At 38.5% G+C, this 25,171-nt stretch overlaps 1 pseudogene; it reads left to right on the top strand.

Moving 5' to 3' along the window:
• Window positions 1-1,183: 1,183 nt before the first annotated feature.
• Window positions 1,184-3,155, top strand: LOC138097467 (high mobility group protein B3 pseudogene; annotated as a pseudogene).
• Window positions 3,156-25,171: the final 22,016 nt, after the last annotated feature.

The following is a 25,171-nucleotide window of genomic DNA, read 5'->3' as shown; positions in this document are numbered from 1 at the left end:
TCACGCATTGGAGAAGGAAATGGCAACCCACTCCAGTGTTCTTGCCTGGAGAATCCCAGGGACAGGAGAGCCTGGTAGGCTGCCGTCTATGGGGTCGCACAGAGTCGGACACGACTGAAGCGACTTAGCAGCAGTAGCAGCAGTAACTGGACCTTTTGCCCAGGAGAAAAAGCACACACCACACGTACAACAGTCTAGATGGCCGTCAACTTTAAATGTGTCTCCACTGGGAGATTAGAATCCTTCTCCATCACAGGCTCATGTGGCCAGGTCATCTCTCTTCAGTTATTGCCAGCAAGCCTTCCCATTCTTTGATTTTATTTCCTGAGTGTGAAAGGTACCCTTTCCATTACTACATTCTGCCCTTGACAAAGGGAAATGACTCACAGTGGACTTTCCACACTGTTGAGTACCTTTGTCTTCAACAGTAATGTTAAAGATGGTGTGGCCTTTGTACCCATCAGCACAGAGATGTGGCATGGTTTTGCTCCTTGCCAGTACATTTTCCCTCCTGCTGAAATAGTCTTTTTGACTTGCATATGAGAACACATAATCAGCTCAGTCGCTCAGTCATGTCCGACTCTTTGTGGCCCCCTGGACAGCAGTGCACCAGGCTTCCCTGTCCATCACCAACTCCCGGAGTTCACTCAAACTCATGTCCATTGAGTTGGTGATGCCATCCAATCATCTCATCCTCTGTCGTCCCCTTCTCTTCCTGCCTTCAATCTTTCCCAGCATCAGGGTCTTTCACATAATAACTCATTTTTTCACAATTCATTTTCCTATGCAGAATCATTCCGAGAATGGGGCTTGACCACAAGGCATAAGAAAAAGACTGAGGAGAAGCCATTTATAAAAGGCAGTCTGGAGTTCCATGGAGGTTAAGAGCCCAAGCTTTGGAGTAAAGTGGCTCAGTAAGACAGCTGTAGGTTCAAGTCTGTTCTGCCACTCACTTCCTGTGTGACCTTAAACAATCTGTTTAACCTGACTTTCTTGATCTGTGAAATTTTCTAATACTACACATCTCTTGTGGCCCAAGTTAATGCCAAGATTAGATGCTGAGATCAGATTAAGAAACACGCAAGACTTTGGCCTCTCTTGGAGGCAGCTAGTGCGAGGCTGTGGAGCACTGAGCCAAGAGTCCTGCCCTGTGCTGCCCAGATTAGTGAACAATACAGTCAAGATGGCTAAAGGTGATCCCAAGAAACCAAAGGGCAAGATGTGTGCGGATTCCTTTTTTGTGTAGATGTGCAGAGAGGAACATAAGAAAAACCCAGAGGTGCCAGGAGCCAGCGTGAGGAACTCCGCCCATGGCAAAGGTCATGAGGAAGGAGGCTTCAGCATACGCAAAGGCGGGATCGAGCCTCAGGAAACCCCCTGTTCCTGAGCATCTACCCCCAAAACCAGAGTCTGCCTACTTTACTGCTTTATGCTCTCACCTACACCTCTGACTTTACGGGGGGCTGTCCCCCACCTCTCTCGGAGAAAGAGTTAACCTACAGCTCCAGTTAATAAAAATTCCTGGGCGTGACAATGGTGTCTCAGGTCATACCTCTCTGCTGGCATACTAGCTTGTGTGACAGGATTATCCACACTCTTGCTACTATGTACATGATTGTTTACAACCTTTCAACCATAAACAGCACAGAGAGTTTGGAGTATTTTGAAAGTTTAAGTTAGCATTGGGTTTTTCTAAAGATAAAAATCATGTTGGTGAAGGGTTTTTCATTTATTAGGCCAATGTTTGCTGCTAAATCCCCTGCCCTTATACATGTTAATAAATATATAACTAGCATATAGGAGAAATAAGTATTAACCTTTAAGATTAATCATGTTAAACCTTAGGCTAAGTAAATTCCTTTCTTAATTGTAACCCACTACACCCTCACCGTATAGGAATGCAACTTTATCTGGTACCTTTGGAGGGTGGTGCCTGGTTTAAGAAAAATCACCCTTGGAAAATAAGTTTTTTGGTTGACTGACTGTTATCAGAAAGAAAGGATCATAAAATGTTAATAGGCCCCCTGGCCTGAAGATGATGTAAAACCCCTAAAGACCTTTTTGTATACATTTATATGAAGCACCTGATTTTGATAAAGGTCAGGACTGCTGACCCCCATGTGACTTTAAAATTTCCATTTGTCTCTATGTGTAAAAAAAGGTATATAAGCAAACCTGAAAATAAAGAAAACAGATCAGTTTCTGGAAAGACTGATTCCCCCGTGTCGTTCTTTCTTGTTCTCCGTTTTTCTGGCTGAATTCCCATCTAGAGCGTGGGTGCTCACCCAAGCCTGCTAATTTTGCCCTGGCTTTTTAAGATCCACGCGAGAGGGAGCCCAAGGAGGGGCAGCCTCTGATATTCAAGTGGGCGCCGGTGGCCTACGTAGGTGGTGCAAGCTTCTTATCTCGAAACTTTATGGGTATCCCACGTAAACCAAGTTACTCAGCCTCTTTTTCTCCACTAATTTTCCTACTACACTATTCCTTTCTAATCTCCCTCTATATCTTTAACTAAGCAATTAATTCCTAGGACGTTGACTCCGTCCCCGCTTCAAATTACCCTGGATCCACTGGGGCTGGACCCCGGCACAGAGGTCCCTGTCAATTTTGCTGAATTTTCCAAGAAATGCTCCTAGAGGTGGAAGACCATGTCCAGGAAAGAAGTCTAAATTCGATGAAATGGCAAAGGCATGTAAAGTGGACTATGATCAGGAAATAAAGGATTACAGACCAGCTAGGGGAGGCAAGAAGAAGGACCCTAAGGCCCCCAAGAGACTGCTGTCTGGATTTCTCCTATTCTGCTCTGAATTCCACCCCAAGATCAAGTCTACACACCCTGGCATCTCTATTGGAGATGTGGCAAAGAAGCTGGGCGAGATGTGGAATAACTTAAGCGAGAAGCAGCCATACATCAAGAAGGCAGCGAAGCTGAAGAAGTATGAGAAGGGTGTCGCAGACTATAAGTCTAGAGGGAAGTTTGATGGCGCCAAGGGTCCTGCTGCTAAAGTTGCCGGGAAAAAGGTGGAAGAGGAAGACAGAGAGGATGAGGAGGAAGAGGAGGGGAGGAGGAGGATGAATTGAAAACAACTGCTGATCTGTCTCCTTGTGAATACCTTAGGGTAGGGAGTGCCGTGACTGACACACCTCTCACCTGAGATGTGTCTATTGCCCTCATTAGGTTTAATTACCCAACTGGATCATGATCACATGGTAGTCTCTAAAAGCACCCTAGCAGTTGTCAGTGGTTTACAGAAAGTGGCCATGGGTGTCTGGAGCACCTGGAAACTGTATCAAAGCTGTACATATTTCCAAACATTTTTAAAATGAAAAGGCTCATGTGTTCCCCTCACCCTGTGCACTTTGCTGTTGGTGTGACAAGGCATTTAAAGACGTTTCTAGCATTTTTGTTTTAATTTGTAAGGTGGTGTATTAATTCTATGGTCATTGACTAAAAATCCCGAGTTCTCAACTGTACATATCTATAGTTTGTAAAAAGAACAAAGCAACCGAGACACACTCTTGATGCTCCTTGCTTAGTGTGGAGGCTGTGGGGGTGATGCCTGCTGGAGGGGCCGTAGCTCAGGGTATGCACTGCAGGGCTGGACCTGTGGACACTGCAGTGGGCATCCATTCAGCTTCGGGTTGTCTTGTTGTTTGTATATAGCGACGTAGCATCCCGCTGCCATTCTTAGCTGTGGAAAAGGGGGGATGGGGTCAGCTAGCATGAGAAGTGTTTTGGATCCTTTTTAGTTGAAGTGCGGTAGTTTTAAACTGTTTTTTGTTGTTTTTTTTTTAAACAAACCATAGAACTCTTCATTGTCAGCAAAGCCAAGAGCCACTGTACCAGTGAAAGTTCAAGAACCTTCTGTACTAAACACAATCTGCAATCTTCTGGTTTTTTTTTTTTTTGGTATGTTTAGAATGCTGAAACGTTTTTGAAATTAAATAAACAATATTACACTAAAAAAAAAATAAACATGCAAGACTTTGGCATATAGTAAGTACTGGATAATGGGTGATGTTACTATATTATTCTTAGTATTTTTCAATAAACTGGTTATCTAGCACAATTATGGACGTTTATATTCTAATCAACAGACAGTTTTCAAATATGTATTTATTGTTGTTGAAATATGCAGTATTAAACCATGGAATTTTTGCCCGAAACCAAAAGGAAACCCAATCAACTGGATTACTTATTTTTTAGGAATTGGAATATAGTGAAAATGCTTAAAGAGGAAATCATGTGAAGTCCCTGTTTTTAATAATTTGGGAGGATCCTCTAGACTCAGGGTTACACAAATAACCATAAATCATCATTATTATATAACAGATATGCAAAATTACAGAATAAGAGAGGGTTTTAGATGAGAAAATGTCAATTATTCTGTGATGTAGCCTTTTATTAAGAAGTCATCAAGCAGAATTCCCTGGCAGTTCAGTGTTTAGAATCCCTTCACTTCCACTGCAGGGAGCATGGGTTTGATCCCTGGGTGGGCAAATAAGATCTTGCATGCAGCAGTGGAGCAGTAAAAAATAAATAAGAAGTCATCAAGATTTATTTTTAAGAGATATTGAGAATGTGGTTTGTATTTATTGAATGAAGGTCAACCTGAAAATCACAGATGCCAGAGTTTCATGTATTCTCTGATTATGTCTCATAATTTCCTAGCATGACAAAGATTATAAGCCTACTCTATATTTGAAGCAATTGTGTGTTAGGAAGCTTTAATTTGCCAATGTACACATCTAGTAACTTGTGTGAAAGTAACTAGTAATTAGTACATTAGCATTCCAACCTTGGCCTAACTTCAAACCCCTGTTGTTTTTTCACCATACTCTGCTGCCTGCCAAATTTTACAAGGGAAAAGACATAATTTTCAAACCAGTCAGGAACTCTGCTTATAAAATCGTCTTACTCTCTCCATTATCAATCAGACAACCTTCTGGAGGGGAAAAAATGGCAAAGTTTGCAGAATAAATATACAGAATGTACTGTTTATAGAATAGAAAGATTTCAAACTCAAAAAATAGAAGGTAAAAAATGCAACAGAATTCTGGTCTGAGACAACAATTCAATTCAAAAATATAACACCCTTTTTCCAGCTTATTATCTGGATTCATATGAGAGAGCTGCCATCCCAAACTAATTAAAATACTGTTCTAATTAGTAAGCACAAGTTAGCAATTTGATTACTTGCTAATTTGAATGAAGCATCAGCAAAAACCACATGAAACCTGGATGCATAAATCAAGGGAATTTCTCCAATTTTAATGAATCATATCTTTTAAGAGATAAGCCACAGTTAAAAGTTAGTTTATGTGCCAATTAAGGAAGCTATAATCATAAACAATTTGTCTGTGCCTGGAATAAAATTTAATCAAGCTAGGAGCATTTCCTTTTCATCTGTGGAGAAAAAGTAATTTATGTAATTATTATCAAGAATTTGGAAAAAATAAAAAACACTGAAATGCAAGAACTAGGAGAAATTCAAACTGGATATCTAACATGGACTAATAATTTGATACTTCCATAGGTGCTACTAATAAGAAATGATACCAGCGGAGCCCTTGAAACACCCTACATAGCCCAGCAGACCAATGATAGATATTTATGAGTCTGCTGAATCTTGCAGAACACAGAGAATGAAGAAACTCAGAAGATTCAATTGATTTTATCACCTCAATATCCCAGGCTTTTCAAAATAATCCCAGATCCTTTTGTTTTAGGAATCACCTGCCTTAATTTTTCTCTTAGGACCAAATAGTCATCAAGAGTCAGAAAGGTTGGTATAAAAGGGAATATAATATCTATAGGTAAAACACTGCAAGCTAAGGCTCAGTTAGAAAAGCCAAAAAAAGCATCCAGGTGCCTTATTTTTTTTATAAGACTGTGCCAGAAATCATTAACAGAAATGAATCATTTGGGAAGTCTTAACCAAGGCCATAGATTTCACTACAATTCCGTCTTCTCTCGAGTCTAGCTATATCATGCAATCCAATAATGAGGTTCAGAAACCATATTTTTCATCATTTGATAATGTACAGACATGGTCAGTTTAAATGACTGTATTCATGGAAGCCAAATCATAGCACTCTGCCTCTGAACATAACAGGGACAATGAACTCTTGTGATATGAACAAGTGTGCTGAAATTTAAGGAGTGCCAGAATTCAATAACATAAGAGGTGGTTAGGGCTTATGAAACCCCTCTCCCAGGGCTGCTTAGGCATTCATTTTCCTCAGTCTTCTTTTTTAAGTTACAAAAGCACTAAAGAATGTTTGGAAAAATGAAGAAAAATCATCGCACACAACCCTGACACCTTGCTTTTTTTTTCACCCAAAATACTTCTTGGAGATGCATTCATACTGGTATTTAAAGCTGTCTCATTCTTTTAATGACTGCATGTTACTTCAGTGTGTAGATGTAGCATAATTTATTTACCTAGTCCCTATAAAATACCAAGTCACTTGTTTGCATTTTTTTGTTGTTGTTGTTACTAAAGACTGCCACAACAAACATTTTGGTATCAACTTTATGTAGATATGAAAGTATGTAGATGGGATAAATTCCTAGAAATGGATATTCTTGAGTTGATGTTTTATGTAGTTAAAGTCACAGTGTCCATTCAATTTTACAGCCTGAACACATCACATTGGATTTTATACACAATAAATATTTTCCATGTTGCTATATAGCCTCCAAGATTAAACTTTTCAGTGGCTTACAGCTTCTTATTAAGGGGAGACACTCAACCTTCCCTCTATTATTATGCAGTTCAACATTTCTCATTACTTGTTTCAATAAGTAATACAATGCCCTTCCTGTTGCACCGTATCATAACCTGAGCCCTGACTCTGGCCCTCCTCTCCACTTATCTTCACACAAGGCATCCTCATTCTAGAATAATTCCAGGTCCCCATGACCCTAGAATTCCTTTCCTAAATGGCATAACATATACTACAATATGGATGGACCTTGAAAACTCTATGCTTAGTGAAGTGAACCTTCAATTGTTTGAAAACTATAAACAGTTTCCCAAACTGGTTATCGTCTTCAGAAATTTCAACTTTTAATGTAGCTCAAATCTGACTTTAAGCTTCCAGGTTTTCCACGTTGCCTTTGAAGCTTCCCTTCTTCACTCCCATATTCCATCCCAACACATTATAGAAACCTTCCCCTAGAGCTTCATCTGTTACATTTAAATTCTGAGTTCATCTTATACTCATATTTGTATAAATATAGTAAAAGGGTGAAAACCAAACTCTTCACCAGTTATCTAAATTTTGCCTTTATACCATATAACTAAATCCTTTGTGATATACATGCATTATTTAATAAACTTAATAAACATCAAAGAATACTATCTAGCTCTGAAAAAAAAAAAACAAAAACAAAAACCAGTAAATGTAAACACAACCATTTTACTGCCAAGCTGAGAAAAGGAATAAAGCAGTTCATCTGGGAGTATTCCAATGGACTCAGCAAAAGTGAACTATCAACCGAGATTCTAAATAACCGGTCTTTGTAAACTTTATAGAGTAACAACAGTTTTTTAACATTTTCCCTCAAATGGTTAAACCAAATGGAAGAATAATTAAACCCATATTCCATTCAGGATAAAATGAACCTGTGGTTCACCTAATGATCAAGCTTCAGCTAATTAGTAAAAGTGGCCAGACCAGACAATGATAACCAACCCAAAGGAAAAAAGAAGCCCATGATTAAGCAAGCAGATGGCCACCTGCAATTTACTGCTTGATTTGGATTGATGGCCCAACTAGGGAAGGCCTTTAGCTTAAGCTCTTCCCTTGAGAGCCCTGGATGGCTGCACTCCAGTGATTTGTTCAGGTGAGAGCCCTTCTCCTCCCAGGATTGCTTCCATAATTCATAAAATGTCTAACGTGTATATCAAACAAGCACAAACCAGGAGTCCATACTCCTTCAACATGGCATGCTAACTAACTCTTTCCATCAGCCTCAGGCAGGCAGAGTCAAAGAGGAAAAGCATCTTTTTATCTTCCAAAGATCCTGTTTAAGACGCAAAAAAGACTGGGTGGACTCATACCCTACTTAAATCATTTTGTATGTATACCTTAAGCCAATGTTAGCAAAACTCTGTTGACTGCCATGTGAAAGTAGAACCAGGCCTCAGGACAGGTAGAAATGGTGAACTCAGGAAATAGAAATGGTACTGATGTAAGACGGAGCCAAAAGCATGTTTCTATGTATTTCTCAACTTTGTTTAGAATAAGCACATCCTGTACCACTCATGATCAGCTCTAAAAGGAACTGTCCAACCAAGTAAAAAGTATCTGTTTACTAGGCTGCAGGTGGCTGTAAAACAGAAAGATCTCAAACACCATGTATAGTTCTGACAAGGTTTAAGTAGAACATATACATCTTTAAGTGTTTCCTTTTTCATGCAAACATATATTTCTAAAAAAAGTGAAGAAAGAGACATGGATGGGGGAGGGGGAATATGGCTTAGTTTTCAACTCAAAAAACATTTAAATATATAAAAATTGATAGCTCTTAAAGTCAGTCTTAAAGTCAGCTCTTAAAGAGGTTGCTGCCATTGTGTCTTGGGGTTTCATTCTTATGTTTTCTTTTTCTAACTAAAGAGACAGAGAGATAGAGAGAGAAATCTGTATTAATCCTTTATAAGCCAGGTTTTCCAATTACTATATCTTGTAGATTCAGTATCCTTTTCATTAGCAGAAAGTTACTTTGCATTAAATTGAAGGTTTACAAATTAAAACTCAAATCTTTTTATTTTTTCCTAAATAACTCCATAAAGATGTTAAACAGGAAAAGGAAGTTGAGAGTTACGAATTGGGAGGCTATAAGAATTTTTTGTTTCTAAAGGATTGGCTGCAACTGCCAACAATTTCGTGGTTTCAGATGCTTTCAAAAGGAAGAATGTGATAATAGCTCCTGGGTGGAATAATTTTGGCTGTACTTGATTAAATCTAAGCTTAAAACTTAGAGAACAGCTTGGACTGCATTTTTTTTTTTTTTTTTTAAGAAACAGCTATGCATTTCATCTTACTGTGGCCTTGCCAAATTCAGGGACTTTGGGGGGTCTGGCACTGGATTAGACACTAACAAAGCAAGCTAAATACCCTGGGTAATATGAGTTACATAACTGCAATCAACACTAATGACTGTGTCTCACTAAAACCCTGCACGTGTAATTTTGGAAAGGAGTCCTTTCCTTTCACAAAGGGCTATTTCATTAAGCTCCCAGAAAGTACTCAGTCCAAAAGAGAATAAGTGACAAACACCGGACATATTCAGCTGGCATTTTTATTTGTACTCTAGTGTCTTTTTCTGTTGATAAATAAATTATTTTACACTTCCTAGAAATGCATCTAGAGTTTGCATCCAATATCTTAAGCTTGTTCTCAACATCATTTTCTGGTGGCTTCAGGAGATACAACTTTAGGATCACTGACAATAATTCTAGAATACTTAAAAAAAATCCACTACATGTTGGGTAACTCCTGGAGTCTTCATTTTCCAAATTCAAATACAAACAATATTAAATACTAAAAAGTGTCCCATGGGTTTCTGGTTATGGACAATATGGCATAAATGTACCCCTCCCTATTCTTTCTGCTAACCACCACTAAAATCCTGGGCCATTATATATAAAAAAACACATAAAAAGATGCTAAATATTTTTGAAGTAGTGAAAGAAAAGAATTCTATATCCATGAAAATATCCTTCAAGGATAAAGGGAAAATCAGACATTCTCAGATGAAAGAAAAGTAAGATAATTTGTTGCCAGCAGGCCTACCCTAAAGAATGGCTAAAAGAAGTTCTTAAATCAGAAAGGAAATGATAAAGGAAGGAAATTTGGACCATCGGGAAGAAGAACAAAAAAGAATAAAAATTTAGGTAAATACAATAGATGCTCCTTCACCTCTTGAGATTTCTAAATTGCATTTAATGGTTGAAGCAAAAAAGTTATTATTTGATGTGGTTCTTAATGCAAGTAGAGGAAATAGTTGACAATTACATTATAATGGAGGAGGTAAGGTTTCAAACTACAAAGACCAGTAACAGTAGATCATGATAGGTTACGTATATGTAATACAAAGCCTAGAGCAAGCACTCAGAAACGTATACCAACACATACACTCAAAATACCATAGATAAATTAAAATGGAATTCCAAAGAATGTTTTAGTAACCCACAGGAAAGCAAAACAGAAACAGAGAACAAACAGAAAATGAAAAGTAAATGGAGTGCTTAAGCTCTAACATCAACAATTACATTAATGAAAACAGTCTAAATTCACCACTTACACAGAGATTGGCAGAGTGGATAAAAACCATGACCAAAACTGCATACAATTTGGATGGCACTCAAGATCATGATGCTGAGTGAAAAGAATGTCCTCAGAAGTCCACATACTATATCTTTCCATTTATATAACACTTTCAAAATTACAAAATTAAAAATACGGAGAACAGACTAGCAGTTACCAGGGTTAGGGTTGGGGTGGGTGTGACTCTAAAGGGATGCTACCCCAAGGACTGTAGCCAGCCAGGCTCCTCTGTCCATGGGATTTTTCAGACAAGAATACTGGAGTGGGTTGCCATTTCCTTCTCCAGGAGATCTTCCCTGTAAAGGGACAGTATGAAGGAAGTCTTTATGGCAAAGTAATAGTTCTCTATCTTAACTGTAGTGCTGGTTACAGAAATCTATACCTGTTATCGAATGGTATAGAACTGTACACACACATTGTACCATTGTCAGTTTTCTAGTTTTAATACCATATTATGGTTACATAAACCCACCAGTAGTTTCTGCAGCTTCCAACCAATCTTAGCTTTTGAGGCTTTCCTCATAGCTAAGTCGGCAAAGAATCTGCCTGCAATGCAGAAGACCTGGGTTCGATCCCTGGGTTGGAAAGATCCGCTGGAGAAGGAAATGGCAACCCACTCTGGTATTCTTGCCTGGAGAATCCCATGGACAGAGGAGCCTGGTGGGCTGTAGTCTATGGGGTCATAAGAGTCAGACATGACTTAGCCACTAAACCACCACCATGGTTACATAATCCTTTCATAGGCATACTTCAGAGATAATGCAGGTTCAGTTCAGATCACTGCAATAAAACACTGGCAACAAAGACAGTCACAAAATTTTTAGTTTCCCAGTACATATAAAAGGTGTGTTTATGCCATACTGTGGTCTATTAAGTGTGCAATAGCATTTTTTAATGTACACCTTAATTTTAAAATACTTTATTGTTTACAAAAACAGAAATATGGATCAATGGAGTAGAATAGATAGCTCAGAAATAAATCCATACATTTATGGTCAATTAATCTTCAACAAAGGAGGCAAGAATATACAATGAAGAAAAGAGTCTTTTCAGCAACTGATGTTGAGAAAGCTGGACAGCCATATGTAAAGCAATGAATTAAGAACACACCCTCACACCATTCACAAAAATAAACTCAAAATGGCTTAAAGACTTAAATATGAGACAGGACACTGTACAACTCCTAGATGAGAATACAGGCAAAACATTCTTTGACATAAATCAAACCAATGTTTTTTTAGGTCAGTCTCTCAAGGTAATAGAACTAAAAGCAAAAATAAACAATGGTACCTAATCAAACTTATAAGCTTTTGCACAACCAGGGTAACCATAGACAAAACACAAAACAACCTATAAACTAGGAGAAAATATTTTCAACCAATGATACTGACACGGGCTTGCTTAATTTCCAAAATATATAAACACCTCATACAACTCAATAATAAAAAACCAAACAACCCATCAAAAAATGGGCAGAAAACCTGAGCAGACATTTCTCCAAAGAAGACAGATGGTCAAAAAGCATACAAAAAATGCTCAACTTTGCTAATTATTAGAGAAATTCATATCAAAACTACAATGAGGTACCACCTCACACCAATCAGAATGGCCATCATTAAAAAGTTTACAAATAACAAATGTTGGAGAGGGCATAGAAAAAAGGACTCCTCCAGCACTTTTGGTGGGAATGTAAACTGGTATAGCCTGTATGGAGCTTCCTTAAAAAATGGAAAATAAACGTTTCCATATGATCCAGCAAATCTACTCCTGGGCATATATCCAAAGATAACTTAATTCAAAAAGATGCATCACCCCAACATTCATAGGAGCACTATTCACAACGGCCCAGACATGGAGATAGCCTAAATATCCATCAACAGATGAGCAGACAAACATACGGTACATATATACAACGGAGTATTACTTGGCCAAGAAAAAAAGAATGAAATAATGTTATTTGCAGCAACATGGATATTCCTGGAGATTATCATACCAAGTGAAGTAAGTCAAAGACAAATACCATGTGATGTCACATATATAGAAGCTAAAATATGACGCAATGAACTTATTTATGAAACAGAAACAGACTCACAGACACAGAAAGCAAGCTTATGGTTACCATAGGGGAAAGAGGGTGGGGTGGGCATAAATTAGGAGTTTGGGATTAGCAGATACAAACTATTATATATAATACATAAACAACAAGGTACTATAGTATAGCACAGGGAACTATATTCAACATCCTGTAATAAACCATAATAGAAAAGAATATGAAAAAGAATATGTGTATGTATGTATAACTGAATCACTTTGCTGTATACCAGAAACTAACACAGTGTAAATCAGCTATACTTCAATTTTAAAAATACTTTATTGCTTAATAATGCTAAACATCATCTGAACCTTCAACGAGTTATAGCATTTTTTTGCCATAGTAACATCAAAATCACTGATCACAGATCACCACAAAAAATACAGTAATACTGAAAAGTTTGAAGTATTGCAAGAATTACCAAAACATGATGCAGAGACACCAAGTGAGCAAATGCCGTTGGGAAAATGGTGCCAATAGATCTGCTCAATTCAAGGTTGCCACAAACCTTCAATTTGTTTCAAATATATATATATATGTAAAACTTAATATATGTATCTAGTTTCCCCAGTGGATATTGGGCTCCAAAATCACTGCAGATGGTGACTGCAGCCGTGAAATTAAAAGATGCTTACTCCTTGGAAGGAAAGTTATGACCAAACTAGATAGCATATTGAAAAGCAGAGACATTACTTTGCCAATAAAGGTCTGTCTAGTCAAGGCTATGGTTTTTCCAGTGGTCATGTATGGATGTGAGAGTTGGACTGTGAAGAAGGCTGAGCGCCGAAGAATGGATGCTTTTGAACTGTGGTGTTGGAGAAGACTCTTGAGAGTCCCTTGGACTGCAAGGAGATCCAACCAGTCCATTCTGAAGGAGATCAGCCCTGGGTGTTCTTTGGAAGGAATGATGCTGAAGCTGAAACTCCAGTACTTTGGCCACCTCACGCCAAGAGTTGACTCATTGGAAAAGACTCTGATGCTGGGAGGGATTGGGAGCAGGAGGAGAAGGGGACGACAGAGGATGAGATGGCTGGATGGCATCACCAACTCGATGGATGTGAGTCTGAGTGAGCTCCTGGAGTTGGTGATGGACAGGGAGGCCTGGTGTGCTGCGATTCATGGGGTGGCAAAGAGTCAGACATGACTGAGTGACTGAACTGAACTGATGTAATCATTGGAGGGAACTGGGTAAAAGGTACACAGGTCCTCTATGTATGATTTTGCAGCTTCCTGTGAATCTAGTTATCTCAAAAGCAAAACAAAGAAAAAGCTCTACCTAAATTCAAATCCAGGCTCTACCACTCCCTGTATGAATCTGAGCTCATCGACTAATCTGTGCCTTGGGTTTGTTCATCCATAAAATGCAACAACAGTATCTACCAAGTTACAGCAAGAAATAACTGAAACAATACATTATTTTTAAAATTACTGTATGAGTACTAAGTGATTCTTCACATATTTCTAATTTTTCCTTTGTTGTAGAGCTAGGCAAGATCAAGTCCTCTTTTTATCTTTGATTATTTACATGATCTATTTCATGTCCAAATTATACAGCTATTGTTAAGAAGTCATTATGACTAATAAAATAAATGTTTTAAGCATCTCATCAACACATCTAAGAAAACATTGGCCTGCAGGATGAAAGCAAAAGAACTGGACAACTATGCATGGACAGATCTACCCTCTGACTTTATTCACCGTCTCTTCTGGAGAATCAAAATACACCTCCCAAAGCACAAGATGTTTACTGTCCATATTATTCATTGAACAAAAGAAAAAAATCTTATTTCAGGTGGCACTAGTGGTAAAGAATCCACCTGCTGATGCAAGAGATGCAGGTTCGATCCCTGGATCGGGAAGATCCTCTGGAGAAGGAAATGCTAACCCACTCCAGTATTCTTGCCTGGAGAATCCCACGGACAGAGGAGCCTGATGGGCTACAGTCCATGGGGCTGCAAAGAACTGGATACAACTGAGCGACTGAACACAACAGCACAGCACATTATTCACTGAACAAAAGGAAAACAACATACTGTTTAATTAATCAAAAGCCAATTAGAAAACCTGACACATCTATAGCCAATCAAATCCAGAGGAACAGAATAGGGAGTCAAGAAATAAATCAAATACACATGAAAATTTAGTATATGAACAAGATGTTATCTGAAACTGGTCAGGGAAAGATGGGCTATTCAATAAATTGTGCCGTAGCTATTGGACAGCCATCTGGAAATAAAAGGCTACATTCACACTTTGTATCAGGAAAATTTTAAATGGATAAAAGACTTAGATGTGAAAATAAAGCAGTGTGATTACTAGAAGAAAACAGAAATTTCTTTTTAACCTTGAAGTGTGGAAGGTTTTCCTTCAGTTCAGTTCAGTTGCTCAGTTCCTTACCATGATGACAAAGAAGCCACAGAAGAAACAACTGACAAAGTTGACTACATAAAATCAAAAAGTTCTGCATGGCAAAAACAAAATTTAAAACACTAAAAAAAAAAAAAAAAAAAAGTAAATGAGGGAAAATATTCACAGAGAACAGTAAGATCAAAAATCATATTTAAAATTATATCTGGTTATTCCTATAGCAGTTTGTAAGAGCAAAACAATTGGGAACATCAGTAGAAAGCTGATTAAGTTGTTCAGTATATTTTTACATGACAGAATATTATGCAGTTGCAAAAAAGGAAAAAAGTTCTTTAGCTAATATGGACAAATCTCTATTATTAAAACTGGTATTAGTTTTTTTAAAGCAAAGTGAAAACAGAATATACAGCGTGTTTCCTTTTGAGTAAAAGGGGTAAAATAAGAAATATATTGCCTATATGCATGAAGAAACTCTAATGAGACACTGCTGTTGTTTTTCAGTTGCTCAGTCATGTCTGACTCTTTGCAACCCCATGGACTGCAGCACACTAGGCTTCCCTGTCCTTCACCATCTCCTGGAGTTTGCTCAAACTCATGTCCACTGAGTCAGTGATGTCATCCAACCATCTCAAACTTTGTTGTCCACTTCTCCTCCCGCCTTCAATATTTCCCAGGATCATATAACAAACCACTTAGGTTGCCTATCCAGAAGGTAGGCAGATAGGTTAGAAATGAGTAGATAAAGAAAAATTTTCATTTTATACTTTTTGCTACTGTTTTGAATTACTCAAAAATTAATCTGTTCAAAAGACTGGATTAAAAACAACTCTTAAGCAGACTCAGAAAGGATTGTTTTATTGATTTTAACCTCCATTAAAAAGCATCCCAAGCAACTCATATAGACTGAAAATATTCTGATAAACACCGAATCAGAGACTGGGAGTCTTAAGATGCTACCAAGAGCCCCTGGATCAAAGTGCCAAAAGATGTCACACTCATTTCTCACTCAATCTAAGAAATTAAATTTACTTTAACATAGGGACAATAGGGACTACCCTGGTGGTCCACTGGCTAAGGCTCCATGATCCCAATGCAGGAGGCCTGGGTTTGAGGTCAGGGAACTCAATCCCACATGCTGCAACTAAGACCTGGTGCAGTCAAATACATAAATAAAAATAAATATTTAAAAAATAGGGGCAATAATAAAAGTATTTAGCAAATTTTAAAGACATGAACAACTGAATTTTATAAAATTCTGAAGTCTAGAAACACCGCACTACTTAAAGAGACAAATTTTTTAAAAAAAGACAACAATGAAGGTAGGCAATTGGCAGAGGGGGGAAGCAACTTTTGCAATAGAAGATAAGGAGTGGGAAATACCAAAGAGTTGCAGCTCATTACAGCAGCAAACTCAAATTTGAGGGAAATATTCCAACAATTTTTTGTCTATATACATATGTACTGTGTGGGATTATTTTTCTATTTATTCATTTACTTATTTAGTTATTCATTTAGTCACTCATTCAGTCATTCACTTGTCCATTCATTCTGGACTGGCAAAACTTGTCCTTTCATTCTAAACAAAACAAATTTAAAAGCTGAAGGGAGGGAATTCCCTGGCAGTCCTGTGGTTAGGACTCCTTGCTTTCACTGCTGAGGGCCCAGGTTCAATCCCTGGTCGGAGAACCAAGATCCTGCAAGCTGCATGGGGAAGCCACATAAATAAAAAGGCTGAAGGGCATGACATTCTCAAAGCTTACAGACATATAGAGCTAAAAAATCAATTTAAAGAAGGGATTTTTTACAGAACAGTAACCTAAATTATAAAATGGAAGGGTAGCATGATTACAGTATTGGTAAGTGATCATAAAAAAGTGATCATTCCTAAAACACTAAATATTAAAGCAAGTGAGATTATAGGGCTTTCCTGGTAGCTCAGCAGTAAAGAATCTGCCTATAATGCAGAAGACTTGCAGGAGATGTGGGTTTGATCTCTAGGTCAGGAATATCCTCTGGAGAAGGAAATGGCAAACTACACCAGTATTCTTGCCTGGGAAATCCCACAGACAGAGGAGCCTGGCGGGCTACAGTCCATGGGGTTGCAAAGAGTCGGGCACGACTGAGTGACTAAAACAACGACAGAGAGGTTATAAGTATACAGCACTCTCACAGCTTCTAGTCATTTCTGGCTAAGTGTTAGTTATTAAATGACTTACTCTTAACTACAGAAAGAGCACACAACTTTTCCAAATTTAAATATTTTCCTTGAGAGAAGAAAATGAAGGAAAATTTATAGTGAATAACATACACTTTGGATAGAAATCTGATAATATATTAAAACTGGGGGTTAAACCATTTTTGTTATGGAGACATAAATTTAAGCCTGTATTTGTCAGCTGCAAACTAGCACATTGATAAAAGACTATGGATATTAATCTGCTCTGTCTGTTATATCCCATAATCCAAGTTGGGGTTTAGAGTTCCTCCTCCTTGCTCCCAAAATTCTCTATGCTTACTGCACCTTACTGTCTTCTAGAATCCTGTTGGTGTCTCCACATCAGTCTCTAGATAGATTTCCAGTAGACAGGAGGACCCTGTGTCTTCTATTTATTATAGTAGTTACACAGAATCTAGTAAAGTGTTTAGTTGGCTGATGATTAATAAATATTGTTAATTAAATATTAAAAAATTAGGTGTTGTAGCACATATTCACTATATTAATGATGTTGTTTCATAGCCCACTTTTTCATTTAGGCCAAAGTTCTTTGGGTTTATGTATCCATGACTTTTAAAAAGAGATTACAAACTTATAAGACTGAACAAGCATAACACAAATTGAAGCTTAAGAGTTTCACTGTAAAATTCTCCAAGGCTAATTCTCTTTCTGTTCATATAACTCAGAGTTTACTCTTTTACAGCATCCTTGTATAACTCCATGGAAAGCATTTCAGATTATTTTGCTCCTTTGGATGTTATAAAATTTTTCTTTATAATTTAAATACTTAATGAATCCTCTAGATGTTGAAAATCCAAATTACTATGTTCTGAAAATCTTAAATGTTAGTGGGAATGAGGAATTTCACGGCAGATTCCTCTGTGATCATACAAAAGGTGCCCTACTTTATCTGGCCGAGAGGTGGCAGCATGCAACAGGACAGCGTCTCAAAAATCCTGTGCCTATTTCTCCTGAGCATTTAGAACCACGGAAGAACTTTACAAATAGCTATGGAAAGAAGAGACGAATGGCAAGATGAAAAGGAAAGATATATCCATCTGAATGCAGAGTTCCAACGAATAGCAAGGAGAGAGAAGAAAGCCTTCCTCAGTGATCAGTGTAAAGAAATAGAGGAAAACAATAGAATGGGAAAAACTAGAGATCTTTTCAAGAAAATTAGAGATACCAAGGAAACATTTCAAGCAAAGATGGGCTCGATAAAGGACAGAAATGGGATGGACCTAACAGAAGCAGAAGATATTAAGAAGAGGTGGCAAAAATACACAGAAGAACTATACAAAAGAGATCTTCATGACCCAGATAATCACAATGGTGTGATCACTCACCTAGAGCCAGATATCGTGGAATGGGAAGTCAAGTGGGCCTTAGGAAGCATCACTACAAACAAAGCTAGTGGAGGTGATGGAATTCCAGCTGAGATATTTCAAATCCTAGAAGATGATGCCGTGAAAGTGCTGCACTCAATATGCCAGCAAATTTGGAAAACTCAGCAGTGGCCGCAGGACTGGAAAAGGTCAGTTTTCATTCCAATCCCAAAGAAAGGCAATGCCAAAGAATGCTCAAACTACTGCACAATTGCACTTACCTCACACACTAGCAAAGTAATGCTCAAAATTCTCCAAGCCAGGCTTCAGCAATATGTAAACCGTGAACTTCCAGATGTTCAAGCTGGTTTTAGAAAAGGTAGAGGAACCAGAGATTAAATTGCCAACATCCATTGGATCCTCAAAAAAGCAAGAGAGTTCCAGAAAAATATCTACTTCTGCTTTATTGACTATGCCAAAGCCTTTGACGGTGTGGACCACAACAGACTGAAAAATTCTTAAAGAGACAATTTGGCCTGAGAAACCTGTATGCAGATCAGGAAGCAACAGTTAGAACTGGACAGGGAAAAACAGACTGGTTCCAAATCAGGAAAGGAATACATCAAGGCTGTATAATGTCACTCTGCTTATTTAACTTATATGCAGATTACATCATGAGAAACACCGGACTGAAGCACAAGCTGGAATCAAGATTGCTGGCAGAAATATCAATAACCTCAGATATGCAGATGACACCACACTTATGGCAGAAAGCAAAGAACTAAAGAGCCTCTTGATGAAAGTGAAAGAGGGGAGTGAAAAAGTTGGCTTAAAACTCAACATTCAGAAAATTAAGATCATGGCATCCAGTCCCATCACTTCATGGCAAATAGATGGAGAAACAGTGATAGACTTTATTTTGGGGGGCTCCAAAATCACTGTAGATGGTGGCTGCAGCCATGAAATTAAAAGACGCTTACTCCTTGGAAGAAAAGCTATGACCAGCATATTAAAAAAGCTAGACAGCATATTAAAAAGCAGAGACATTACTTTGCCAACAAAGGTCCATCTAGTCAAAGCTATGGTTTTTCCAGTGGTCATGTATGGATTTGAGAGTTGGACTATAAAGAAAGCTGAGCGCTGAAGAATTGATGCTTTGAACTGTGGTGTTGGAGAAAACTCTTGAGAGTCCCTTGGACTTTAAGGAGATTCCATTGTAAAAGAAATCAGTCCTGAATATTTACTGGAAGGACTAATGCTGAAGCTGAAACTCCAATACTTTGGCCACCTGATGCGAAAAACTGACTCATTTAAAAAGACCCTGATGCTGGGAAAGATTGAAGGTGGGAAGAGAAGGGGATGACAGAGGATGAGATGGTTGGATGGCATCACTGACTGGACAGACATGAATTTGAGCAAGCTCCAGGAGTTGGTGATGGACAAGGAAGCCTGGTGTGCTGCAGTCCATGGGGTCGCAAAGAGTCGGACACTACTGAGAGACTGAACTGACTGACTAACTGAAGAACTTTACAGGAGAGTAAACAAAGATTTAGCTACTTTATTAGTTCCAGCCAACTGGACGCCCCAAACGGTAGAGGTCACTGGATGGTTTCAACCATCTTACAGCTAGATCCAGTACCCCCACTGTTGCTAACTATCACCTGCTTGTTAATTCACAATAGGTGTAACATAACATAAACTAGCAAGGTTCCTGCCAAGCCAGAGAGGAAAGAGGTAAAGAACAAGGGAGTTTGGGAAAGCAATTGAAATAAAAGAAATCAAAAAATGCTTGAATATTCTGGAACACCTCTTATAAACACTTGTGATGCGTTTTCAGTCTGTAATAATAAACATGATTAACATGTGATAAATTTTTACATTTATGATACTAACCCTTTTTATATAACCATATTGTTAACATAGAGACTAACAATAATATGATCAAACAACTGCAAACAACTAGTGAGGGTTTTAAGGTTGATTAATGTACTACTCATTTTTTGTACAAGTATATGATTTGATAAAAACAGAAGAATTTATCCTATAGCGTAAGTACTGTTTGACATTCAACATTTTAATATATTTTATTATACTTGTAGGATGTTACTAGCATATGACCCTTTTATAGAATAATAAAATTATGATAAAATATTGGGCAAGTTAGATAATAAGGATAAACAATTACTTGTTTGGGTTTGTCTGGTTTGGTGTGGTTAGATTCAGTCATCAGCAGACTTTATTTCATTCTGCCGTATCATCATCATGCTTACCTACATAAGCTGTTGATTAAGTGTCCTTGTTTTTAAAGATGTAAGAGATCCTGACATGCTCTCTATTTAAAGTTATTATTTGAGTTCCTAGTTACCACCCAGTTTCCTAGGAGACTAAGAAATCTGTTGCTATTTAAACACAAAGCTAAACTGACTATACTTGTTTAACTGCAAAATTGACTTGAGACCTGTTTAAAATTATATAAGAGGGTAGCCACTAAGCCTAGAAATGAGTCAAGTGTGAGGCAGGCTAGAACCTGAATCTCATCTGAAACTTGGAGATTTCTGTGGCGCATTATCTTCCCGTGTGCAGTTTCAGTTCAGACCCACCGTGGACTGTATGGTAGCCCAGAACTGGAAGAAGTACAATCACACATCACTCCAGGGCTACTATACAGCTGCCTGAGTCAGTGAGTGCAGGACCAACTGTTAAACCTTCCTGCACCCTAATTGTGTGCAAGTAGTCTAGACATGTTACATGTTTGTCAAAGTGATGATGACAGTAGTGATGATGTCAGTTTAGCTTGCTAAAAAAAAAAAAAAAAAAGGAAATTTACCTTTTAAAGTAAAGTAAAAATAAAGGGTAATAAAAACTTCCTTTTAAGGACCATTCCTAAAAAATAAGGACTTTTAATTTTAAAAAGAAATTAAGAGGATGATTACAACATCAGATTCATGTTGGGTCTGGCACCAACCTGCAAGATGCATGGGAATAAGAGGGCAGATGTGAGTCAAGGAGATCAATTAAGAAGCTATTACTAGAAAGATAATAAAGGCTTGAATTAAAACAGTAAAAAGGAAAAGATGACAAATCTGAGCTATTTCAAATGATGAGTCAATATGACCAAAGTTTTTAAATGACTGATTTTTCCCACTCCCTTTCACTGACCCTAAAATTTCTACTCACTCATGATATGTGAGGGTAAAAAAATGCAAGAAGTAATTTTTCTACTATAAAAATTCCACAATAACTGATTTTAATAAGTGTAAAAATGGAGGAAGGTAGTCCAATTTGCTTTGGCTGTATGAATGTAAAAGCATTGGTGAACTGTCCATGACGGATGTCCTCACACCTCGCAGGCTGGAAATTAAGATTTGGGGCTTGGGACTTCCCTGGTGATCCAGTGGCTGAGACTCTGTGCTCCCCATGCAGGGGAGCGCAGGTTCAATTCCTGGTCATGGAACTAGATCCCACATGAAATAACTAAGAGTTCACACTATGCAAGTAAGAGAGATCCCGTTTGCCACAAGTAAGACCCGATGTAGCCAAGTAAATAAATATATAAAAAAGATTTTGGGCTTGGTAGATACAATATTGGGACTACCCTGATGGCTCAGATCATAAAGAATCTGCCTGCAATGTACGAGACCTGGGTTTGATCCCTGGGTTGGGAAGATCCCCTGGAGGAGGACATGGCAACCCACTCCATATTCTGGTCTGGAGAATCCCATGGACAGAGGAGCCTAGCAGGCTACAGTCCTTGGGGTTGCAAAGAGTCAGATACGACTGAGCGACTAAGCACAGCACATATATAATTTTGTGATATAATAAGAAATACATGTTTGGTCTTCATCCCCAGTTTCTGGCACAGAATGCCTAAATCCCCTGGAATTTCCGAAGTGGTGGGGTGAGAAGAGTGCCTTTTGTTACATAATATGCCCTTTCAGCTATACCTGAGTTTATGCTAATTCCAACCACATGATCAGAGGACTGGAATTTTCAGCCTCACCCAGTGACCTCCAGGGAGAGGAGAGGAACTAGCGATTAAGTTATTAATAACTGACAGTGGTCAATAACTTAATCAGTTGTGCCTATTAACAGAAGCTCCAAAACTCTGGCCACCTGATGTGAAGAACTGACTCCTTGGAAAAGACCCTGATGCTGGGAAAGATTTAAGGTGGGCGGAGAAGGGGACGACAGAGGATCAGATGGTTGGATGGCATCCCTGACTCGATGGACACAAGTTTGAGCAAGCTCCAGGAATTGGTGGTGAACAGGGAAGCCCGGTGTGCTGCAGTCCATGGGTTCGCAGAGAGCCAGACACGACTGAGTGACTGAACTGAGTGATGTAGCAGAAGCTCCATAAACACCCTAAATGATGGGTCCAGAGAGCTACTGGCAGGTGACACAACCCAACCTCTGTGGGGACAGAAGCTCCCACTCAAGACCCTTCCTGACTTCCTTTTAAATACCTCTTCATCTGGCTGTTCACTTGTATTCATTATACTAAACCAGCATTTCCCTGAGTTCTGTGAGCCTTTAGAGCAAATTATTAAACCTGAGGGGGAGCTGTGCAAACCTCCAATTTATAGCCAAGTCAGACAGAAATGTGGATAAGCTGGGAACCCACTGCTTAAAATTGTCGTCTCAAGGTGGGGGCAGTCATGTGGGACTCAAACCTTTAACCTGTGGGATCTGTGCCGACTGGGTAGTTAGGGTCAGAACTGAATTCGATTGTATTAAGTTGTTAATAACTAATGTTCGCAGAGAAGTGGAGAATTGCTTGGTGTGGGAAACCCACCTATTTGGTGTTGAAAGTGTCATGAATGGAGAAACCGTCTTCCTTTAGTAAACAAGACAGGAATGAAGATACAAATTGGGGGATCATTTATGTACAAGAAGAATGAGATCATTCTCCCAACAGAAAGTATATACATGGAAAGTGATGAAGAGGAGCTCAACAGAAGCCTGAGGCAGGAAGCAGGCAGTGAAGAGGAGCCAGCCAGGCACAGTGTGGCTGGAGCAGGAGAGAAAAATAATATCCTAGAAACTAAAAAAATAAATAAAAATAAAAAAGGATAGGCTATCAGTGACAAAAATACTAGAGTTCAGGAAGGATAAGGATTGAGAAGTCATTGAATTTGGTGATTATAAGATCTCTATCTTCTAAGATTCAACTTCATGAAAATGGTAAGAGAAAACTGGATTAATAGATAAGGATGTATCCTTATCTCCACGCTTCCATAATTCCTCCAAATTGTACTTAAATATCAATATTTTAAACATAAAAGTAAATTACAGCCTTAAAATTCTTCAGTATGCCCTCTTTCCATGGTTATTGTAATGTGCAACTCATTCTGGGATGTGTAAAAATGCGATAACTTTGGCTCTTGAATAGGTAAGCATTAGGTGTCTTAAATGTCACTGTAAAGAATGCCCCCATTGCCCCAAGAGTAATGTCCAAAACATATTTTTGCTTTCAGTGTTTGTTTTTTGCACTGTACATAAAGCATAAATACAAAAAGTAGAAAGAGTAGTAAGCCACTTCCTCCAGTGCAGGATAAATGCCAAATGTGAAAAATCAAGGGATAATAGCAGAGACACTCAAGAGATTCAAAGAAAGCAATACTTCACCTTTAATATGGGTGGGGTTTTTTTTTAACAGAAGTAAATAACATTTGTACATGAGTCATAACCCTAGTTTTCTTTAATTTCACTGAAAAACAAACTAAACAGAACAGAGTCCCTGCTTCTGCCCTGACCCTAAAGGGAGACAGGCCACCAGCTGTGTTAAATCGAGCTCCAGTTCAGACCACTGACAAGTACTTTTTGGTATCCCCTGACATAAGAACAGCAGAACTATTTTCAAGGATAAATATGTCCTCTTAGAAGAAGCCATCAACAAAAAGAAAATATTCCTGGGTTTGATCATACTGTCCTAGAGAAAGAGAAAACTGATTCAGCTGCCATTATTTCCCTTTCAAAGGGCAATTTTGAAGGGATTTGTCGATCTATTAGGCTTGGCAACTAACCAACCAGACAATACAAACAGAAGCCCGAAACCAAAGGAAACTCAATCTGGTCATAATTGCTTTTCTGTGTTTAAGTAGCTCAATTTCCCATTTAAAGGTAAAACCACTTGGTCATCTTCACCACCACCAAACCACCAATGCCACCATTTTTGGTTTTTTCTATTCTAAATTATTTTACTTAATATGAACATCAGGCCCCTGCACAGCTAAGGATTTCCCTTCTCCAACATGAGTTCACTGGACTACGGTTTATAATTTCTGATTTATTTTTTCTTTTAATGAACTCAATGCTTTTGTGACAAGGGATAGAAAAGCTTTTATTATTTAAATTATTCATTCAAGTTACTCAGCCAGGCCTCCAGCTGACATTCCCAATAGACTCTAGGATCTAAGAGAACAAAAATCAGAGAGATTATGAAGGAATGATGCTACAGCTGAGACTCCAGTACTTTGGCCTCCTCATGCGAAGAGCTGACAAATTGGAAAAGACTCTGATGCTGGGAGAGATTGGGGGCAGGAGGAGAAGGGGACGACCTAGGATGAGATGGCTGGATGGCATCACTGACTCTATGGACATGAGTCTGAGTGAACTCCGGGAGTTGTTGATGGACAGGGAGGCCTGGTGTGCTGTGATTCATGGGGTCGCAAAGAGTCGGACACGACTGAGTGACTGAACTGAACTGAATAGGAGCGAAAATCTGCTGGTGGGGGGCAAGGTTTTCCTTAGTCTTAAAAAGAGAAAATATAAGGGTGACCCCTTTTCCTGCCCCTGGATGTCATCTATAATCTGGAACAGAGACCACTTTAGGAC

This window comes from Capricornis sumatraensis, chromosome 21, assembly GCF_032405125.1.
Source record: "Capricornis sumatraensis isolate serow.1 chromosome 21, serow.2, whole genome shotgun sequence".
Classification (NCBI taxonomy): Eukaryota; Metazoa; Chordata; class Mammalia; order Artiodactyla; family Bovidae; genus Capricornis; species Capricornis sumatraensis.
The sequence above is the reverse complement of the archived record's forward strand: the minus strand, read 5'-3'. Positions and strand labels throughout refer to the sequence as shown.